This window comes from Ovis canadensis, chromosome 6, assembly GCF_042477335.2.
Source record: "Ovis canadensis isolate MfBH-ARS-UI-01 breed Bighorn chromosome 6, ARS-UI_OviCan_v2, whole genome shotgun sequence".
NCBI lineage: Eukaryota > Metazoa > Chordata > Mammalia > Artiodactyla > Bovidae > Ovis > Ovis canadensis.
The window spans coordinates 103,123,664-103,137,777 of record NC_091250.1 but is presented as its reverse complement, the minus strand read 5'-3'; the positions used below and the strand labels follow the sequence as shown (position 1 = coordinate 103,137,777).

General features: G+C 41.7%; 1 protein-coding gene across 6 annotated transcripts in view; it reads right to left on the bottom strand.

The window, feature by feature from the left end:
- SLC4A4 (solute carrier family 4 member 4) overlaps positions 1-14,114 on the bottom strand; it is a 370,094-nt gene that overhangs the window by 276,919 nt on the left and 79,061 nt on the right. The window lies entirely within an intron of this gene.

The window sequence follows — 14,114 nt, the reverse complement described above, 5'->3', positions numbered from 1 at the left end:
GGGACCCTGGGGAATCTATGTTTTCAGCTGCCACACTGCTGTCATGAACGAAATTGGCGTTTTGAGGAGAAAGAAGAAAAGGAGAATATATACTAGGCAGGCTACCAAGCAGAGTCTCCTAAAATGTACTTCTATGGTTGTTTTTTCCATCTGGTTTTTGTTTGTCTGGCCCCATCATGCAGCATGTGGGATCTTAGTTCCCTGACCAGATATCGAACCTGTGCCCCCTTCAGTGGAAGTGTGGACTATTAACCACTGGACCCCCAGGGAAGTCCCATATGGTTGTTTAACTACAGAAATATAATGGCCACATTCTTTCCTTCTAAAGGGGGAAAGGATCTTTTGGTAGAAGCCCCTCAGTTTGCTCACCCTCTGTGCTGGTCCACTGCTAGGTGAAGAAGCAATGAAATCTCACCAGCTCCTCACTCCCCTCCCCTCCCCTCCAGACACTCCTGTTGCTCCAAGGCTCAACTCAAATGCTCCTTTCTCTGTGATGCCTTTTCCTACTCCCCATGTCAAACCTGGACATTTTCCTTGATGCCCTCATATCACCTCATGTATAGCTCTACTATAGTACTTGTCATAGTCTCTGCAATTTGAATTGTGTCATTTTTTCCACTAAACTGTCAGGTTTCAATTTTCATCTCTGCAGGCCCGGTGCCCAGGTCTATGCCTGAAAAGAAAAAGTACTCTCTAAATATTTCTTTTGAACTGTGATGTTGGAAAAGATGCTTGAGAGTACCGTGGACTGCAAGAAGATCAAACCAGTCAATCCTGAAGGAAATCAACCCTGAATATTCACTGGAAGGACTGATGGTGAAGCTTCAATACTCTGGCCACCTGATGTGAAGAGCTAGCTCATTAGAAAAGACCTTGATGATAGGAAAGATTGAGGGAAAGAGGAGAAGGGGACAACAAAGGACAAGATAGTTGGATGGCATCACCAACTCAACAGACATTGAGCAAACTCCAGGAGATGGTGAAGGACAGAGAAGCCTGGGTGCTGTGGACCATGGGGTCGCAAAGAGTCAGACACGACTGAGCGGCTGAACAACAACAACAAAATATTTCTTGGACTGAATCAAAATGGATTAAATTGAATTGACTTGCATTGCACTGCACTGAGACTCAGGGATCTGACTGCATCTCTCCTCTCACCCTGTTGCGGTGGCTCGTGGGGTGTCTGCCCCAGAACCATGAAGGATGATGACAAGCTTACTAGCTTATGGTTCATACAGAGATCATGTCTCAATGAGATCATGCATTAGCTTGACTTTCTGGCCAAAAAGGAGAGTCAAAAAAAGAAAAAAAAAGTTACATTAGCTTATTTCCTCTCAGGGGAACTATGGAGAAAGGAGTAAAAGTTACTGTTTAACAAACAAAAGGCTGAGAAAACATTTTTTCATTTAAGAATATGAGAAATTAGTGAAAGTGACAAAAATAAATAAAAACCTACCACATACTCCAAAAAAAAAAAAAAATGTTGCACAATGGCCTAAAAGCCAAACTGTAATTGTGAATGTGCTGGCATTTGGCACAGAGATCAGGATTTCAAGGAAGTGAGCCACTCTTTCATGAACGGGACTAAACTGAAATGTCAACTACAATTGTTACAGTATATAGGAATGAACTAACATATGGTGTTTTTAAAATAAACTACTAACCACATCCAGTGGTTTCAATTAAAGAATGGTTCATTGCTTACAAAAATTCCCCTAGATCCAGCTGTCTTCCAAAAAAGTCCCATTGCCTCACTGAATTTCCACTGTCATCAGGCAGATTACTAAGAGACCAGTCTTGGATTAGATGTGAACACTCAGGGCAGCCTTGTAGAAAGTACTTTCCCCAGCTTTATCTCATGGCTGAACAAATCCTGGGGGTAATCTCCTATAAGGAACATAAGTTGAATTGTAGCTATCTTAAATGGCCTACTAGAAATCTTAGAGATTAATGACCAGAAGAATTTTTCAGAATGCTAAATATGGTTATTTATACTTTAGTGTTCTGGAATTTTTTTAAAAAATGATAATAAACAAGTATTAAGAAAAGGTCTATTAAGACCCAAGTTTCTGACAGAAGGAACATCTCTTAGGGAGGACTCCAAAACCAATACAAAGAGGTAATGTAAACAGAAGAATGAAAAGAAGCTAGAGAATCATGGTTGAAAAACTATCCCTTGGGGGATTAAAGATAAAACAGGCAGAGGCCACTTGAAACTTGTCTGAGGACAGCGTTAGAGATCTGGTCCTGCTAAGAAATGTGGTTCTATTTTGAGGGGTGAGAAGCTAGCCTCTGCCACTCACCCAGTGATTTTTCTGTTCTTTGGTCTCACTGTCTTTCTCAACAGTCAGGATCCCTCCACAGTCTCTCGTTCTCAGAACTGGTCATCTTCTCTCTCTCCTTGGGCTTCCCTAGTGGCTCAGATGGCAAAGAATCTGCCTGCAATGCAGGAGACCAGGGTTCAATCCCAGGTCGGGAAGATCCCCTGTAGAAGGGAATGGCAACACATGCCGGTATTACTGCCTGGATAATTCCATGGTCAGAGGAGCCTGGTGGACTACGGTTCATGGACTACAAAGAATCGGACACAACTGAGCGGCTAACACTTTTCTACCTTCTTACCTTCAGTGCCATTCATGTACTTTTCTCCTGTGTGACCCCCTGCCCCCCCCCCACTCGCCAAAATGTGGAATTCAATGACATTTTAAAAAATCAATTGTTACTTAAAATAAATACAAGCTTCAGGTTGGTTTTTCTACTAATACGTTGCCCTTGATTGATCTCTTTTTCATCCAAGCTAGTACAAGCCTTCTATTCAAATTCCCCATTTTCACACGTAAAGGCAGAACATTTTACCCACCTGCCAGACAAGGAAAGCCTCTCTGTCACTTCTACTGTACACAAAGAATATGCAATGCAAAGATCCTGACATTTATCCCATTATATTCATCACTTAGGTGTTTTTACAAATATCAGAAAGAATCAGAAAACAATAGAATAAAAGGAACTTAAAGAGAATGTGGCATACACATTTTCCAGTCCATTTGATAGCGGGAAAAAAAAAATCTATAAATCTTCCAAGTTTGGTTTAAGCAAGCAAGCAACTCAGGAAAAGTTTCCTTTAGCCACACACTTCTCACGTACTTTAGAAAACTCTGATTAGCATTTGATCTAAATGAGTGGCCAGTGGAACACCAGTTATCTACCTTCAGTTCTTATTAACCATAGTAACTTTTGTTCAAAATCTATATTTAAGAATTGGAGGAACAAGGGAGAATATTAGCCATCTCTGGGTGTGGACATCAATAAAAAAATAATCCAAAAATCTCTCTGAAATTTTCTGCTTGTTTGTTTCCTTGGTTTTTGTTCATTTGGGGAATTCAGCAATTTCACAAGAAATAACAAAGCAGAGTCAAAGAACTGACCTAGGATTTTATAAGCTGTTCATGCATGCATTCTGGATACTAGACGAATCTGCAGCAAATTTCTAGTTACAGAAATTGCTATTCCCATGACTTGGTAACAGAAATCAGCCTATTTTTTTCTGAAAACAACTTCAGTTTTGAACAAACACAGCCAGCTATACAGTCGGCATGTTTCCTGTAAATCTGCATCCAGAAGTCACATTTTCCATTACACCTAAGTTATTCCTTCCCAAAACCTCGTAAATGAAGCAGAATCAACTAAATGTAATTTCTCTGTGGCCTCTGTGTTAAAATTTTGGTAACTGACAAAGGATAATTTTAATACAGATTGCTGGAACACAGTAACACCACTACCAAAAGTAACTCCTAAGGGTACTGAATACACTCTGCTTTTTTTTTAAAAAAAAAAAAAGGAATTTGGCTTAATTGGCAAATAGCGAAAGAATAAAAAATTTCAGGGACATTCTTGTTTCAAAACCATTACATCATAATTCTGAGAAGGATGTACAAAGGTCACCTAAGTTCATCTCTGCAGCAACACAGATTAATCTGTTTATCCATGATAAACATACATAAACAATTCTTAAAATTCTCCATGTAAGACACTCCACAAACAGCCTTGGTGACATAAACTGATTAACAAATCTCACTATCATAAGTAACCTCTTTTATATACTATCCTCACTCAGCAACGTGAAATATGTACCTCAAATAGTCTTATGCAGAGGGAAGCTTACTCCAACTCAACATGCTAATACAGTTCTTTAGTGAAATGCCATCTTAAATAACATTTTGCATTCTTGCACTGACATGCATATCTTCACACATTTTAATATTTTCTCATGAGAGAAAGTATATGCAGGGTAGCACTTTTTATTTCTGTTTTGAAAAAATGAACAATTTATATTTTTTATGTGATAATTAGTCATTTTAAAGCAAAGTTGCAGAACTATACAGCATGAGTAAAAATAATTTTCCTGGCCTTCTCTCTTTTTGTGTCACTATTGTTCAACTCACTCTACCACACAATTCCAGTGATTTCTATTTTATTCACATTTGAATAAGATTTAGGTTGGGAAAAATAGCATTTTTTTAAACGAAGGTAGTTGTTAATATTAAACTTTTCTCTTCTCTTCAGTTTTTATTTTTGCAGACAGAGCAGAATATTTTAACTGAATTGATCATTTCTGGACATTTTACTTGTATACCCACTCAAAGGATATGCTACTTCAAAACGTGACTCAAATTAAATATGAGATATTGCTCCTGCCAGCGGGGCTCTAATGATATCGTTGGAGAGACGGCACACACCTGAATTAAAGAAGTGAATCAATACTCAAACCACCTCAGGTCTAAGTATCAGAACATGTAACATACTTGTAAAATAATGTAAAATACTTGCCACAGGAGTTCAAAAACTGGGCAAGTCATTATGCGCTGGTATAAATGCACTCTTTAAGACCTGCAGAAGCAGAGTAAACCTACAATTTTCACTGAACTACTTAAAATATTGAAGACAGTAGAGGAAGCTCCATTACAGTCTCAATCTCTTTTTAAATGTCTAAGGAGCACAAGTTAGGAAACTGTTTTCAGTAATGAGGAGCATTGGAAGGGTTTGTTATTATTATTATTATTACTATTTGTTTAATTAAGGAGAGACAAGACGAAAGTGACAGCTTAGCAGTCTGGAAACCTTGTCAGAAATAACTCCCTTCTATTTCAAGTTAGACCCTAAAGGCAGAAAATCCAAAGAAGATAATGCCTTAGGAATGCAAAGGAAAAGGCGGACACAAGAGACACTTTGATGGAAAACCAACAGGACTCAGTGAGTGGCTGTCTACGAAAGAAGAATACTTAAGAGTCAAAGATAACGAAGATTCTGATTATATAGGTAACAAAGATGACAGGGACTCCATGCTCACCACACCTCTACAGAAACGTGCTGAAAAGTCAAGCAACACTCCCCATCCATGGGAAAGTTATTAAAAGAACCCAACATTCCTGCTTCCAGATTGTGGTCATGGAAGAATTCCAGAGAATTTATTTATAGAGTATACCCATGGTCCCCTATGGTCCCTCATAGCGATTTCTGCATTAACAGTTCAAGTCCATAAAGTCCTGAATCTAAATCCTTGGAATTAAGAACCCATAGAGTCCTTCAAGAACCTTTTATATGAGGAATTTCCTAAACAGAATTACCATTTCAAGAAGATCCCTACCGATATCTTCCTTTTTTTAATCACACACATACTCACAAATACGCTCACACCCTCAAGATTCCTATCTTATAACCTTGAACCCAAACCACAGGATGTGTCGTGCCTTCTGCTGAGGAGCTAATACCTGTGACCCACAGTCATTTATATCCTCTTCGCTTCATTAAAGTATACTTTACATCTGACATTCCACACGGGGCTCTGGTTTTCTCCCATTTTCCACCCCAAGTCACAGTCTCTTTTTAGCCTGCGTACCCCAGCCCCTGGAGCACAGTGGAACCCTCTGAGGCCTCCAAAACTCATGAGTCGCTATAAATAGCAACAACATCAACTCTCCCATGACACACGTAAATGCACTATTCATAACATCTCATGGCATGATAAAATGGAATAACTATTGTAATAGAACAGTCAGAGGCTACGAGAAATGACACTCTTCCATAGCGTGAAGGACTGCCACTTGGAGGCAGCGTCAAGGTGACTTCAAGTAAATCGCATTTCCAAAACGCCAGGCTCCCTACGAGGTTTACATAGTTAACCAGTGAAAGAAGGTGGAAGCACCATGACACAGCCCTCCTGTACTCATCAGCCTCACAGGGGAAGAATCAGCAATTATGTGTACCACACAAAACACAACATTGTGGAGCCTGCCTCGTGCCACCAAAAACACAAGTATGCCAAACATTTTCCTCTCTGCACAGCACTGCCTTCAAGTTGCTGACTCGTCCCACCCAACTGCCCTTCTTAGCCAGATTAATTTCACTGAGAAACACAAAGAAAGAGGCAGAAAAGAGATCCTTCTCAGGAAAGAAGGGACAGCCCATTTGCCTGCAGGGGCTTAGAAGCGAAATTCCAACTACTGGCTGAATTCAAGGACACGCTTGGTAATAAGCAGTCACTTGCTCTACTGGTTGTCTTTTATACAAAATAGGAGCATGATCAGTATCACTTCTGCCTGGTGAACACCTTGTTTCCTTGGTCCTTTCATGCTGTGCAGCATCAGGCTGCACCACCAGCAAGTTATTAATAAGAGACTGAATTTAAGGTAGATCTCCTGAAGATTGTCACTGGGATCCAGGAGTCAAGCTGACAGACAAAGCAAAGGAAAAGCTAGTGGGCACTGATGGCACAAAAGGCAGAGGAGCTCAAAGAAGTAATCTCTGCAGTTTTAGTCTGACGCTTTGGCATTTAGTCTGATGCTGCGTACAGTGGATGGGAAAAGATGAGCTTGAAGAAAGTGTTCGGAAGAACTCAAAATAATAATTGCTAACCAGATACACCGCTCATTTAACACTCAGAGCACTATGGATTAACTTCTATCATTATTCCCTTTACAGGAGAGGAAAGTGGAGTACTGAGAGCTTAAGTATCTTGCCCAGTTCACGCTGCTGGTATGAGCTGGTATTCGAACTGTCTAGCTCAAATGTGCTCCTAACTGCCGTGACCCACTGCCTTTTCACTAAAATTCCATCACAAGTGACCCTTCTGAAAAGGCCAACTTTTAGGTTTTCAATTATTTTTTAATACAAAAAGCCTTTGTTTCAGACCTAAAGATAAAGGACATCCCCCTACGTATATGGCATGAAAAATAGAGAAGAGGATGAAAAAGACAGTGTATCTCCTTTGTGTTTTATTTCTTAACAGGGACAGAATCTACTCCTTTCATGCACACTTCAGACTTCCTTTTCTCCTGCATACTGGTTCATTGGGGGGATATGCAAATAGCACACAGAAAATTGTAAGAATCTTAGATATCGGTATTCGAGGCCTTGCCTGAAAACATATAAGAATCAAGGAAAAAGTAGAAATGCACCCAGAAGAATGAAGTCAGGTCGGGGGAGGGCACAGGGATGTATGCGCTGGGAAAAGGCGAAGTCAAGTGACAAAATCCCAAATAATCTTGGCTCTTATGCAAAGGTACTCTGTTCATTTCCCTGGAAGCACCAAGCAAAAGCAGCTGCCCATTTCTCTGCTTCAGTTTCCTGGCTATAACTGGATCACCCACGGGCATCCATTGTTCCAGGCTCACAGAACAATGCTCACTAGCATAAATCCATCAGTTCTGGTACTCATCCAAAGAGCTAAAAAAGACTACCACACGACTGAATGAAAGTCTGTGTGTGCATACCTAGTGACAGGATCCCACCATGGGCAAGACATATGTGTGAGAGGCAGTTAGCACCTCCTAGCACTGAGGCATGTGCGAGCTTGTCAAGAGATAGATTACACATCAGACCGAAATGCTGAACAGAATGTTCTGCTTGTAGCTCTGTTTGCTAACATCTTATACATCTTCAGAGTCTCTGCAGTCACACAGAGGCCTGTGAGTCCCCCACGAGCACCCCAGGACACTAACAAAATGCGAAGTGCAGAGGTCACTCCATCGATGGTAGGAGTTTAGCTCATCTAGGACCACCTCCCCATCCAGAATGGGCAACCCTCAGAGGACGGCAGTTGCTAACTTAGGGCGAAAAAAAAGTGCACAGTGGGGGAGGCAAAGGGTTATTTTTAAGAAAGAGCACAATCGAGCTTTTCTCTCCACCACCCACTCCACACCACCTCCTCGCTCCCTTGTCTCTCCTCCTGCCTGCTCTTCCACTTCACTTGTCTTTCCCAGCCTCCCGCCCCATTGCTCATGTCCCACACTTCTCACATGCATTTTCTTCTCTGTGTCCCAAGGTGGGACACAGGCTCAAACGCCACACTGAGAAAAACAGCTGTGCGAGGCCTCAGAGCTGCTGCTGAGCTTGGGGGTAGAAAGAGGAAGACAGGGACAAAGAAGCTGGCTACCTTCCTCCTCAAAGCTCCCAATGCCTAAGATTCAAAACACGCATCCACTTTTTAGAAACCCTCTCTTGACACCAGAGCCACAGGGAAGAGAAAAAAGCTTCTGTGTTATAAGCTAAATGAACCCATTAATTATGTCATCTTCCCAATGTGCCTGAATACTGGAAAATATTTGGCTTATGTCTTATTACAAATGTCCTTTACTATTTGTCCTATGCCTCCTTAATATGGTTTCCAAAGCTGAGTCACCTGAGCTCTTGTGTGGACTAGTGAGCATTTTTAAATGTAAGTGATAAATCCACGAGCTCTGTGGATTGATTTCTTCCAACAGCTATGGGTGACAAGCAGCTCAACACCCTTGGGAGTCGTGTGCCTAGATCAAAGTAGTGCTTCAGCAATAGTTGAAATAATGAGGCAGTTTCCAAAGTGGAATAATTAAAAATCAAGGCCAACTTTAACATGGCAAGAGAAAAAGGCAGAGCAGGAAAGATGATGTATGAGGATTACAAACAAGAAAATCACCTGGATCTTTATAAAGTAGAAAAGAGTGAGACCAATATAAGCAATACCTATGTCTTCCTCTGTGGTAATTCATCAACTCAACTGCTCCTCAATAAGCATCTATTAAGCAAAGAATAGCAAGAAGAGATAAGAAAGACTTCTTCAGCGATCAATGCAAAGAAATAGAGGAAAACAACACAATGGGAAAGACTAGAGATCTCTTCAAGAAAATTAGAGATACCACGGGAACATTTCATGCAAAGATGGGCTCGATAAAGAACAGAAATGGTATGGACCTAACAGAAGCAGAAGATATTAAGAAGAGGTGGCCAGAATACACAGAAGAACTGTACAAAAAAGATCTTCACGACCCAGATAATCATGATGATGTGATCACTAATCTAGAGCCAGACATCCTGGAATGTGAAGTCAAGTGGGCCTGAGAAAGCATGGCTACAAACAAAGCTAGTAGAGGTGATGGAATTCCAGTGGGGCTCTTTCAAATCCTGAAAGATGATGCTGTGAAAGTGCTGCACTCAATATGCCAGCAAATTTGGAAAACTCAGTAGTGGCCACAGGACTGGAAAAGGTCAGTTTTCATTCCAATTCCAAAGAAAAGCAATGCAAAAGAATGCTCAAACTACCACACAATTGCACTCATCTCACACGCTAGTAAAGTAATGCTCAAAATTCTCCAAGCCAGGCTTCAGCAATACATGAACTGTGAACTCCCTGATGTTCAAGCTGGTTTTAGAAAAGGCAGAGGAACCAGAGATCAAATTGCCAACATCTGCTGGATCATGGACAAAGCAAGAGAGTTCCAGAAAAACATCTAATTCTCCTTTATTGGCTATGCCAAAGCCTTTGACTGTGTGGATCACAATAAACTGTGGAAAATTCTGAAAGAGATGGGAATACCAGACCACCTGACCTGCCTCTTGAGAAATCTGTATGTAGGTCAGGAAGCAACAGTTAGGACTGGACATGGAACAACAGACTGGTTCCAAATAGGAAAAGGAGAACGTCAAGGCTGTATATTGTCACCCTGCTTATCTAACTTCTATGCAGAGTACATCATGAGAAACGCTGGACTGGAAGAAACACAAGCTGGAGTCAAGATTGCTGGGAGAAATATCAATAACCTCAGATATGCAGATGACACCACCCTTCTGGCAGAAAGTGAAGAGGAGCTAAAAAGCCTCTTGATGAAAGTGAAAGAGGAGAGCGAAAAAGTTGGCTTACAGCTCAACATTCAGAAAACTAAGATCATGGCATCTGGTCCCATCACTTCATGGGACATAGATGGGGAAACAGTGGAAACAGTGTCAGACTTTATTTTGGGGGGCTCCAAAATCACTGCAGATGGTGATTGCAGCCATGAAATTAAAAGACGCTTACTCCTTGGAAGAAAAGTTATGACCAACCTAGATAGTATATTCAAAAACAGAGACATTACTTTGCCGACTAAGGTCCGTCTAGTCAAGGCTATGGTTTTTCCTGTGGTCATGTATGGATGTGAGAGTTGGACTGTGAAGAAGGCTGAGTGCCAAAGAATTGATGCTTTTGAATTGTGGTGTTGGAGAAGACTCTTGAGAGTCCCTTGGACTGCAAGGAGATCCAACCAGTCCATTCTGAAGGAGATCAACCCTGGGATTTCTTTGGAAGGAATGATGCTAAAGCTGAAGCTCCAGTACTTTGGCCACCTCATGCGAAGAGTTGACTCATTGGAAAAGACTCTGATGCGAGGAGGGATTGGGGGCAGGAGGAGAAGGGGACGACAGAGGATGAGATGGCTGGATGGTATCACTGACTTGATGGACGTGAGTCTGAGTGAACTCCAGGAGATGGTGATGTACAGGGAGGCCTGGCGTGCTCCGATTCGTGGGGTCGCAAAGAGTCGGACATGACTGAGCGACTGAACTGAACTGAAGCATATACATTGGGCTTCCTAGGTGACACTAATAGTAAAGAACCCACCTACCAACACTGGAGACCTAAGAACCTCAGGTTCGATCCCTGGGTCAGGAAGATCCCCTGGGGAAGGGCATGACAACCCACTCCATACCCTTGCCTAGAGAATTCCATGGACAGAGGAGCCTGGTGGGCTCCAGTCCATAGGGTCGCAGAGAGTCAGACATGACTGAATTGACTTAGCACGCGCACTCACACACATACTACGTACCAGGCACTGTGCTAGGTGCCAGAGATAACGTAGGAGAAGAAGACAAACCTGATCCAAGCTCTCAGGGAGCTTATGCTGTCCTATCAGCACAAGTAGGTTAGTAAATTCCTGAAGTGAAACATGTATTATGAAGGAAAGAGATGAGAACTGTGGAAGACCAACACTGGAGAAGCTATTAACACATCAGATAGAACACCAGGGCAAAGCATCTCTCTCTGAACAGACAACACTTTGAAGCTGGAACATAAAGGCAGAGAAAAGTTAACCAGAGCAAGAATGAGGGACCATTCCAGAAAGACAGTATTGCACAAGCCAAGGTCCTGAGGCAGAAAAGGTTTGGACACCACTGAAAAATCCGTGCGGCTGAATTACAGTGAACAAGGAGCAAGTAATGCAAAGGACTCTGGTGGGACACAGTGGGCCCTGAGGCTTGACTGGGATTTCATTCTAAAGAGGGAATGGTATGACCCAATTTGCACTTTGTGATAATCACTACTCCCTCTGTGTGGGAAAAGATGTGAAACGCAGAGGCAGTTCCAGTTGTCTTAAGCAAGAGAGTAGGATTCCCTGGATCAGAATATGGCAGTCAACATCAAAAAACAATAGACAGATTCAGATGTATTTCAGATGCAGAACCAACAAAAGTTATTGACATGTTGCAGATGAGGGTGACAGGAATGATTCTCATTAAGGGGCTCTATTTCCAGGTGGGTTTTTTCAGTAGTGACAAGCACCACCTGATATAATGCCAGGTCCATGCAAGAATCTGGTCCAGGGGGCCTGGCATGCCTGTAGACATAAGTTATTTAAAAACCACAGATTTAAGAACAAGAGAAACTTTTGTCTTCACATTGGCTCCAGAGCCCTATAGGTTCCCTGAAATCACAGGCTTAAATGTCCCTTTTCATCTGAGTGCAATGATTTTTAAGTAGAATTGCACCAGATAAACCAGCTACCAACCCATCTAGTCTCCATGATAAGCAGTGGAGAAAATACCGTAATTTCTTTGAGGATCTTCAGGTCATGTTGGATGATTCATATCAAATATGTCACAGGCATATGATAGCATAATTTACTGACTAGCAGAAAATAACTAACTGTAAAATACAAATTTATTGATCATTTCTTTGTTATCATTGTCCTTAACAATGATGTCTCCATAGGATTGCTTCAGAAACCAAATATACAACGCAATCCAGTACTCTCCAAGGAGGAGACCTCTAAGGGTAAAGAGCAGGAAGTGCCTTCCGTCCTCTACATGCTCTCCTCAAACTGGTCTCCAGAGGCCACAGGAAGTCACAGCATTCCAGGGAAGACAGAGATTCAGCCTCAGTGCCTTTCTGACCTGTTCATCCCTATTACCTACTTGAGTATTACTGGCATAGTTTCCACTGCCTTTCCTAAAAAGCTATTACATAATGATCATCTCAAAATCCTGTGGCCCATTCGTGTAGGTGAGCATCTCTTTCCCTTTTAGTATTTATAGAGATGATGCACTCTTGTTCTTAAATTGCAGAATGAGAGATGATAAGACAGACAGACACAGACACAGACACACAGACACAGACACACAGACACACACACACACACACACACACACACTGGAGACAGCACCTCTGATTCTGGCTCAGGTCTTACCAAAACAGATAGCGAATCGAGATAAACTAGTAATGTATTTGGAAAGGAATGTTATCTTTCGTTCCTCCAGACTATTAACTGTGACCTTTTTTGTCTGCATTTCAAGGACTTTGCTTGAAACAGACCCCATTTTTTTTTAGTCAACATACAAACAATGCCTTTCAGAAAGGCTCTCCCCCAGAGTTCCAGTGAAAAGCATGGAACTCCTGCCTCCTGTCCTCTGGTCCCATGTAAGTCTTACATTTACTCCAACACTTTAAACTTTTAATTCAGTGGTCCATCTCCAAACTGTCCTCAAAACATTCCTCTTTAATTCAGTGGTCCAGCTGACGGCTCCTCTCCACATAAGTACCCCTCTACCTCCTAAGCCACCTGCTCAGCTCCAGTAGAGAGACTATAAAAAAAATTCACAGATTCGCATCACTATACTTCACACCCTCATATTTAACTCTGTAAACTCACTTTCAACAGTTCTGAGCTATTAATTCTAATTTAGCCCCTCATCACCTACGAAGACTGAACTGGATCTTTATCTCTGCCACCCATGATGGATTTTATTGCAAGTTCTGGATTTCTGCAACTGTAGCAAAGAGAGGAAGAACTGGGCTGAGCGCGCCAACATGAAAAGCTGTCACTATGCAACTCATGTTGGGGAATCTTCCCAAACTGGCATATGTTTCTGCTGCTTTTCACTTCTACTGCATATATTTGTTCTCACTCCAGCCACAAAGCTGCCCAGATAGCCCAACGTTCTCCACATCAAAAGAAACCAAAGCAACAGACACATAAACCCAAACACACATCAATCCGCTTGAATCCAAGGATGTGGTTTGACCTCCTGCTATTCTGTGCCAAGTAACACCTCTATCCAAAGTCTGATGATGGCTAATAGTTTCAACATTTTCAGAACTGCGTCACTCTCAATGACCCTCTGATTTGGGGGATGTTTTCCCACTATTCTTTTTTAAATCAACCTGGCTAAATGTAACCTATAATCCTATAAATGTCATGTAAATATGTATGCATGTATATGAGGAGGGCATGACAACCCAGTCCAGTATTCTTCCCTGGAGAATCCCCATGGACAGAGGAGCCTGGAGGGCTACAGTCTGTGGGGATGCAAAGAATTGGACAAAACTGAGTGGCTAAGAACAGCACAGTACGTGTGTGTGTGTATATACACACACACATACATAAAAATTTCTTGAAAAATTTCCCAGTTACTGCTGATACCTTCAGTTAAATATCACCTATAATACTCTGTCCTACTTCACTAATGGAAACACAAAATGCCAAACGCCTAAACACTGTCAGATCTCTTCTGACCAGCTCAGAATTTTACCAGGTCTCCTCCTAGACCAACCT